Here is a 9550-nt window from a genome sequence, read left to right as displayed (position 1 = left end):
GGGGTGGGCTCGGACGTCCCCGGAGCGGTCGCCGGGGGCGGAGGCCGGCTGGGCGGGCGAAAAGGGGCGGGGGCGCTGCGCGGCGCGAGGTCCTGGCGGGCGCGCACCCACGTGCTTTCTGACACCGGTCCTGCAGGCGGTCCGCCCTCGCCGGTGTCGCTCTCCCTCTGCCCTCGCCGACAGTCGGCGGCGCCTGGGAGAGATGGCATCTCCCCGGCGGCGAAGTGGTCCCACCCCAAGGGCCGGAACTCCAGCAACTTGCCAAGTTGTGTGGAGTGAGCTGGCCTCGGATTGGGACGCGCGGAGTGGCCACAACGCGTGGGTCTCCTTGCCGGTAGTGCTGCGCAGTTTCACCCTTAACCTTACTATGCAGTGTTACAGGTGAGGGATTAGATACCAGAGAATAAAATCGAGAGATCGTTGCCTGGGATGAAAATGAACCCGTTTTTCTGCTGGCAAAGTGCCGGATAGGCCCTGGAACGAATACGAGGACTTTCTCACCGATTCTAGAATAGACCCATCCAAGGCCTTCGCCGGTTGACCCTGGAAGGGAATTCCGGCCATCACTCTCAGACCAAAAAGTGTGTCATTGATTGGAATTTGGCAAACCGTTTCGTTTGTGAGCAGCTTCTTGGTGATGTGGGTTCTAGGTTTCCCCCTCCTTTCAAAGATTCCAGTGCCCATCCCTCGCCCCCCCCAGGAAAAAAACCTCCAAAGATACGCTTCACCTAGGAAGAACCTAGTTGGTCTTTGTAGAAGCAATTAGAATACACTGAACCCAAAGCCCTGTCTTCACAGCTCTTTAGTAGATACATCTCTTGAAGTTGGAGGATGTGTATTTCACAGCATCATATTCTGCCTTTAGAAAAACAGGCCCCATCATTTCCTTATTGCGTGTCCACACCCATACACATCCACGTGCGTGCACCCATACATATGCACGTGCACCATCCACAGGCACACCCAGCCTGGGGAAGGAGGACTTTAGAATTGTATGTAGTTTGTTTTCAACACATTTCCCAAAAGGACTAAGGAACTGGGGGGCTGGCGGTGTGTCCTTGGAAGTGTTTCCTGTCTCTGGAGAGGATGGGGCTTAAGTGATCCAGTATATATAGTTGGGGGAACTGAGGGGAGAATTAGGGAACAAGAGGAGGGAAGGAAGTATCCACTGAGGATGCTTCATGGCTTCTCATGACGTGTAGTTTTAGAAATAGTAATACTACGTATTTTAATTTTCATTCAAGAGAATTTTGGCTTTTTATATTTGACCTGATGTTTGCCTTGTGTTTCCTCAATAGTAGCTCATGGTGTCCATAGCAGCCGCCTTTGGGGGGAGTTAGAAGTATTGGGAGGTGGCACGGCCATTGGGCTGGGCCTTAGAAGGAAGGCGGAAACACCTTTTGCGACTGCATGAAACTCATATCCTAACTGGGGCATCAACAGAAAAAGGCATAATGCTAAGACAAGATCAGTACTGTAACTATTCAACTATTAAAAATAATCACCTCAATAATTTTTAAAATGGCATCATTAAAATATAAAAATAACTTAGGGGGTACACCTCGGTGGCTCAGTCGGTTAAGTATCCAATTTCGGCTGGTCATGATCTCCTGGTTCATGGATTCATGAACCCCGCATTGGGCTCATGAGCCCATGATCATGATCATGGGCTCATGATCTCCCACTTCATGAGCCCCACGTCAGGCTCTGTGCTGACAGCTCAGAGCCTGGAACCTGCTTCAGATTCTGTGTCTCCTTCTCTCTCTGCCCCTCTCCTGCTTGGTCTCTTTGTCTCTCAAAAATGAATAAACATTAAGAATTAATTTTTTAAATAATGATTTAGGGGGGCACCAGGGTGGCTCAATCGGTTGAGCGTCTGACTTTTTTTCTTAAGTTTATTTACTTTGAAAGAGAGTACAAGCAGGGGAGGGGCAGAGAGAGAGGGAAAGAGAGGATCCCAAGCAGGTTCCATGCTGTCAGCACAGAGCCTGATGTGGGGCTTGAACTCACCAACTGTGAGATCATGACCTGAGCAGACACCAAGAGTCAGACGCTTAACCGACTGAGCCAGCCAGGGACCACTTCAACTCTTGATTTCAGCTCAGGTCATGATCCCAGGGTTGTGGGATGGAGCCTTGAGTCGGACTCCGTGCTGAGCATGGAGCCTGCTTGGGATTCTCCTCTCTCTCTCTCTCTCTCTCTCTCCCTCTCCCTCTCCCTCTCCCTCTCCCTCTCTCTCCCTCCCTCTCTCTCCCCCTCTGCCACTCTCCTCCACTTGTGTGCTCTCCCTCTCTCTCTCTCTCTCTAAAAAATAAATAAAATAAAAATAAAAATAACTTAGGGACATTGGACACTTGGGCCAAATGCTCAAGGCAATTATTTCTAGTACGTTCTTTCCCGCTGGTTAATTCCTGAACCCCACTATCACATCCCCATCACTGAGTAGCAGTCTGATGGCCTTGCGCTGCTCACCAGCTTACGTGCGTGGCTTTAGTAGCAGATGCTGACATGCAGAGAAGACCTGAGATAACATGTCAGCTTGGCTGCCGCTGCTCATTTTGTGATCATATTTTCCAAATCAAAAGTCAGGACACGTGACTTATCATGCAAGAGTATTATGTAGGAGACAGTACAACAGGCCTGTCTGAGAGACTCTGGGAGGGCTTTTTGCTCTACAGGTTTTCCCCACTATCCCAAAAGAAAGCATTTCCTGTGAAAGCTTCATAATCCAATGTGGCATAAAACAAAGAGGCAATTACCATTAATTGATACGGAAGAAATTTTGAGCTTTCCTAGCCCCCAAAAAAACCTCTTTCAGGTGTTTCTGAAACCTTAGGACACATCTTGATGAATGATGCCCAGAATAAGTCAAGGTAAAGCACAGACGCTCGCACACACAGTTCCAAACCTCACGGCTTGTGTGCTGAGTGTAGCTCCCCAGGGAAGGAGCTTGGCAGGGCCACTCTCGCCACTTGGGGTGCGCGGCCTCCACAAAGCCTCCCTGCGAAACATGTGCTAAATGTTATTTTTGCTTTTTACTTTTTTCCATAAAAGTGCAAATCTTCTTTGGATTTCATTTGGTTGGTGAAAACAGGTACTAATGTCAGGCTTGGATAAAAGCGAAGTGGCTTAATGCAAACTTTGGAATATGGGTGGGGAAGAAGAGTATCTGAATTGAGATAGAGTCTTAAGATATCTTGGCTAGAACAGGGGCGCCTGGGTGGCTCAGTCGGTTGCGTGTCCAACTTTGGCTCAGGTCGTGATCTCACGGTTTGTGAGTTCGAACCCCGTGTCGGGCTCTGTGCTGAGAGCAAGGAGCCTGCTTCAGATCCTCTGTCTCCCTCTCTCTGCCCCTCTCCCACTTGTGTGCACGTGCATACTCTCTCACTCTCTCTCTCTAAAAAATAAATAAGCATTAAAAAAAAAAAAAGACATCTTGGCGAGAACAATAAGGGACCAAATGGAGAAGTTTGTCAGGTTTGCTGGTTGGGGCACAACTGAGGAGTTCATTTATATCTATAATAGGCTTGAGGTGTCTACAAAGCAACTAAGAAGTATCTTATAGTCAGAAATATAGAACCACAGTGTCATGCGGGGCCAGAGATGCCCAGAGGTGGATGTTAAAGGCAAGAGAGTAGTTGAATTCATTGTGTGAGACCCAATAGCCCCACCCATAGACATGGTCCTGAACACACAGAACTGCCCCTGCTCTTCCCTCATCGGTATCAGATCTCTCTGGCCCCAGCTTAGTGGGAAAGTATTTGCATTAAATATTATTTATGTTCCTGATAAAGAGTTTATTCAAATACTGAAGAAAAACACTAAGATTCAAACTGATAACCAGGCAAAAGATAAAAATAAGTTGTTCATGCTTGAAGATATCCCAACAGTAAACAAAACATTATGGGAAAATGTTCATCCTCACAGTGATAAAGAAATGCAAATGGAAGTAATATCAAAATACCACTTTTAAAAATAACAGGAAAAAACTGTTGGTGAAGGTAGGCATGAAATGGATAGATTCAGCATCTTGTTAGTGGCATAATAATAATAATAACAATTGTAAGTGGAATACAATCCTTTTGGTAAACAGTATGGTGCTACCTATAAAGTTATGCCTTAACCTTGACCCAGTCCAATTCTTGGATATTTCTCATTAGTAGTAGTCTGGGGTAGAGAAGATGGCCACACCAACATTTATTAAGTGCTGCCTTTTATAATAGTAATTACTGTGATTTTGATAACAACTCACATTTATCAATCCCTTACTGTATACTAGGCACTGTACTAAACGTGTTACATGTGTTTAATTGTCCCAGTAACCTTGTTATGCACACACTTGAATTTCCATTTCACACAGAAGGAAACAGCTTAACAAAGGTTGAGTATCTTGTCCAAGTTAAGCAACAGAGCCAGAATTTAAATCCAGATCTAACTTAAAAATTATTTTACCCATCAGCATTGAATAATCCTCAGCACCATCCCTTGGGGGTAAGTTGTGTTGATGGCTTTGTACAGAAGGAAACTGAAATGTCTCAGGGTTAAGGAACTTGCCCAAGGTCACACAGATCCCCAGTGACAGCTAGAATTTGAACCCAAATAAATTCTTTCCACCGTACTGTATTTTTCCCCAAGGAAAAACAAGACATTTACTCTCAGATATTAATTACAGTATTAAAAAATAGTGGGAAAATAATACCAACATAGTGGGACATTTCTAATCTAAATATCCAATAAAAGTTCAGTCATTGTAATCGACAATTGTGAAGATAACTATATCTTGCCCAGTTCGGTATTTTAATTTTACCTCTACTGACTATCTTGTTGTAAAGCTTGTGTAGACCCCTCAGGCTCAGCACGAATACAGGTGAGGGGCGATGCTTACGAGTCATTGGTCTGTGAAAAAGCAGACACAAAATACTGACTGTGGTGTTATTTCAGTTTCTTCTGGGGACGGCAACTAGAAAAAAATAGGCAAAAATCTACGCTTCTCCTTTTGGTGAAGCTCTGGGGCCTGATGTAGCTCCCGGCACATGGTGGACAGACAGTAAACTTTTGCTGGAAGGACTGGGCTTGCCTGGCAGCCATGAGTGTCTCTTGTCTGCCCTTGAGCTCAGCACTGCTAGGATGGGGAAGGGATGTGTGATGTGCATTGTTGGGCAGCAACGCTGGGCACCTGCCGTCTCCTGAGGCTCCAGGAAGGCAGAGGAGGGGAAGGGTACTGGATTCCGTGGCTTAGAGGTCAGAGACACCGAGGACAGGCAAGGTGCCAGCATGCAGTAGGCTTCCAGCGAATACTTCCTTGATGGGAAATTCATGGCCTGCATGGGCCAGAGTCAGGGGCTTCTGAAATCCCTAGCTTCTCTCCCCACTTCAACTCAGTGTGTTTTACCTTCTTCCCCTTCCCCAGATCCCCTCCACGCTCCAGACAGGATTCCTCCCAGCTCGGAACCCCGAATCGCACGATAGTGTGTGGTGCATTTATCCCGTCTGCCCTGTGAGTCTGGAATCTGTACTACAGAAATACTTTGAGAGCCATGTAAGGAGGTGGAAATTGCCACTTCGGTTCCAGTCTGACAGTTCCGGGTAGGACTTCCCAGGCCTTGCATAGTCTGTGGTTCTCGCCACAGTGAGGAAAAATGGCTGAGATTTAGAGTCAGTTTATTGGCAGGTGGAAATTTTCTCCATACTTGTCTCATACTGTGGAGGCAATTGTGTGTGTGCATGTGCACATGTATGTACACAAATACTTGTAATATATATATATATATATTCATATATGTATACATATTTAATACATAAAATCTAAAAAGCTTCTTTTTTAAACATTATTTTTTAAGTTTTATTTACTAATTTTCAGAGAGACAGAGACAGTGTGAGAGGGGGAAGGGTAGAGAGAGGAGGAGAGAGAGAGAATCCCAAGCAGGCTCCGCACTGTCCGCCCAGAGCCCGACATGGGGCTTGAACTCGTGAAACCATGAGATCATGACCTGAGCTGGAACCGAGAGTCAGATGCTTAACCGACTGAGCCACCCAGGTGCCCACATCTTACTTTTTTACAAATCTTTGAAAAACACAACTACCTTCTTGTCACCCCCCATGTCCATCCCCCAACGCCACCCATCCCTGTCTCATAAATGTAACCGAAACAGAATGTGCCGAGAGATTATACCAACTACTCAGCTCACAGAACAGATAGCAACAAATCAAAAATGTTTATTTTTCCTCTTGCAGAAAACTTACAAAGTATAAGACATCACAGCACCTGATGCAATCAGGTTGTAAAATGGCAAGTCTAAATTTAGACTATCTTTGCTTAATGGCAAAGCTGTGGCCCAGGAGGGTGTTCCAGAACTTAGTTGTTTCTTTTGTTTGTTTTTTTAATGTTTATTTTTGAGAGAGAGAAACAGAGTTTGAATGAGGGAGGAGCAGACACAGAGGGAGACAGAATCTGAAGCAGACTCCAGACTCTGAGCTGTCAGCGCAGAGCCCGATGCGGGGCTCAAACTCACCAACTGTGAGATCATGACCTGAACTGAAGTTGGATGCTTAACCAACTGAGCCACCCAGGCGCCCCCTGAACTTACTTGTTTCTGATTGATGTATACTAGTGTACTTGAGCCGCGGCTCCAGAGGGGGAATGTTTATCAAAATGGTGGAGGGTCCATAGCTGTGGACGCTGTAGCACCTTGCAGAATTTAAAAGCTAAGACACACAGTCTCCTGTCCTAGGCTTTCTGCCTGTCCTCTGCTGTCCCAGCCGGTGAAGTCAGCCTCTGGCTAAGAGATCGATTTTCAGGAAACACTGGACTCCTATTTATGGGACATCTACTATGTGCCAGACATTGTGTTGGCCCTGAGAATACAGCAGAGAATAAAACACAGATTCTGCACCAAATGGCTTCCATCTATGAAAGTTTTTGGTTGATGGTCAATGCTGTAAGGCGAAGTGTTCATACTAACGCAGCTTGCCCTGGAGCAGCCCCGTGCGACCTCGGGAAGGGACCTTGAAGACCACCTGGAAGTTACAGGAGGACCAGGTAGGCTTGCTTGTTCTGATCGTTTAATAAGATGTGGATTAACATGGATCTCCAAGCTGTCTGCAGTTTCCAGTAACATCCAATTTAATTAATTCCTTTAATCCTAGGGGCCTTCTTTCTGTCAAACACATTCTCCTGTCTAGTTACTGCCATGGATGGGTCTCCCTGTGCGGTACATGTGGGATTACTATAATAGCGTAGCTTCGTACTGCAAGGTTTGGGGACAGTGTCCTTTTTAGCCTTTGTGACATAACTTTTAGCTTTTAAAGTCTTTCATATCTGTTTAGCCTCATCATAATCTGATAGAGCAGGTATTTTTTTAAATGTTTATTTATTTTTTTTTTTTGAGAGAGAGAAAGAGACAGAGGAGAGTGGGGGAGGGGCACAGAGAGAGAGGAAGCATAGAATCCGAAGCAGGCTCCAGGCTCTGAGCTGTTAGCACAGAGCCCAATGGGGGGCTTGAACCCACGAACCGTGAGATTATGACCTGAACCCAAGTCCGATGCTCAGCTGACTTGAGCCAGCCAGGTGCCCCCAGAGCAAGTATTTTTATCGTTGTCAAAACCTAATGATAATGACAGTAGTAATAGCCCATATTTATTTAGCCCTTGCTCTGTGCTGAACTCTTTATGTACACTTTCTCATTTTAATTCTCACACCCCTCTGATGAGTTAAGGGCTCTTTCTGTTAATCTCCATTCTGCAGGGGAAGGGTAGGGAAGATAAGTAACATGGTTGAGATAATAGTGCAGGGAGTATTGGATTCGTGAAGTCCGCGTGCACTTAATTAGTACACAGCACTGCCTCCCACCATGGCGTGCAAAAGGTTGGAGTGATTAGCCCTACACCGCCCATCTAGCTTGTAAGAGGACAGATGTTTTCACTTGAAAACTCTCATTTCTAGGACGCCTGGCTGGCGCAGTCAGAAGAGCGTGTGACGTTGGATCTCAGAGTCGTGAATTCAAGCCCCACGTTTGCTGTAGAAATAACTTTAGAAAATAAAATAATAATTTTTAAAAAGCCCTCTTATTTACACTGACTATGAAATTAGAGAACATACAATTCCAGCTTGCCATGTGCCCAACTAATATCATTAAAGAAAAGGACCTAAAAAGGGCGCCTGGGTGGCTTGGTCGGTTGAGCATCCAACTCTTGTTTTAGGCTCAGGTCATGATCCCGCGGTTCGTGGGTTCAAGCCCCATGTTGGGCTCTGTGCTGACGGCTCAGAGCCCGGAGCCTGCTTCAGATTCTGTGTCTCCCTCTCCCTGCCCTTCCCCAGCTCATGCTCTCTGTTTCTCTCTCTCAAAGAGTAAACATTAAAAAAAAAAAAAGGGCCTAATGGATGTTAGGGTACAACCGGTGGTTATTTGCCATATATAGAAAAAACTGCAAGTAACCATTTATGTTTTAAAAAGGATGTATGTGGGGTGCCTAGGTGGCTCAGTCCGTTTAGCGTCTGACTTCAGCTCAGGTCATGATCTCTCAGTTCATGGGTTCGCACCCTCTGTCAGGCTCTGTGCTGACAGCTCAGAGTCTGGAACCTGCTTCAGATTCTGTGTCTCCCTTTCTCTCTGCCCCTTCCCCTGCGTATACTCTGTCTCTGTCTCTGTCTCTCTCAAAATTAAACTTTGAAGAAAAAAAAAGAAAAAGCATGTATGCATTTTGTAAGGATATGCTCCAAACTGTTAAGATGGCTATCTCTTGGGCATGATATTTAAAGGGACTCTAACCATTTTCCTATTATTTTATTTCTAATAATTATTATGGGTTATTAAAAATGATGGCTATTTCTTTTTTCTTTAAGATTTTATATTTTTTATGTAATCTCTATACCAGTATGGGGCTTGAACTTACAACCCTGAGGTCAAGAGTCACTTGCTCTACCTACCCAGCCAGCCAGATACCCCGATGGCTATTTCTTTTGATAATAAATACAAAATATTTGACTATCTTTTTAAACTTCATATCTTTCAATGGGGCGCCTGGGTGGCACAGTCGGTTAAGCGTCCGACTTCAGCCAGGTCACGATCTCGCGGTCCGGGAGTTCGAGCCCCGCGTCGGGCTCTGGGCTGATGGCTCAGAGCCTGGAGCCTGTTTCCAATTCTGTGTCTCCCTCTCTCTCTGCCCCTCCCCCGTTCATGCTCTGTCTCTCTCTGTCCCAAAAATAAAAATAAAAACGTTGAAAAAAAAATTTTTAAACTTCATATCTTTCAAAATAATTTGTCTTAAAAAAAACCTGGATGTTTTTCTGCCCTTTTCTTGATTATGTTTTATACATATTGTAATGTTAATATATCCGTGGGTATGTTAGGTTCTGTACAGTCAATCTTGACATGGTCAAGGATTGTCTTAGGGATGGAGAGTATCACACACCTAGTAGATGCTTTAATTAATTGGACCTTAACTTATGTCTGTGAAGGAATGCGAAGTAAGGGAAAGAAAGATTTGGGGAAGCCAAGGACAAAAAAAAGGTCAGGTTAAGCCTAGTCCGAAAACATTTTTATTCCTGTTG

The 9550-nt window shown here is 45.2% G+C and overlaps 1 protein-coding gene across 3 annotated transcripts in view; it reads left to right on the top strand.

Annotated features, from left to right (window-relative positions):
* The window catches only part of EXPH5 (exophilin 5), a 79033-nt gene that overhangs the window by 958 nt on the left and 68525 nt on the right, over positions 1 to 9550 (top strand). Inside the window, exon 2 of one of the 3 annotated variants that reach the window (XM_040482915.1) lies at positions 6732 to 7039. The exons of the other annotated variants lie outside the window; for them this stretch is intronic. The gene's annotated coding sequence lies outside the window, so the exon portion shown is untranslated. The remainder of the gene's footprint in view (positions 1 to 6731; positions 7040 to 9550) is intronic. 3 annotated transcript variants of the gene reach the window in all.

This window comes from Herpailurus yagouaroundi, unplaced genomic scaffold (genome assembly GCF_014898765.1).
Source record: "Herpailurus yagouaroundi ecotype Mexico unplaced genomic scaffold, PumYag 161, whole genome shotgun sequence".
Classification (NCBI taxonomy): Eukaryota; Metazoa; Chordata; class Mammalia; order Carnivora; family Felidae; genus Herpailurus; species Herpailurus yagouaroundi.
This window is presented reverse-complemented; position numbering and strand designations above follow the sequence as displayed.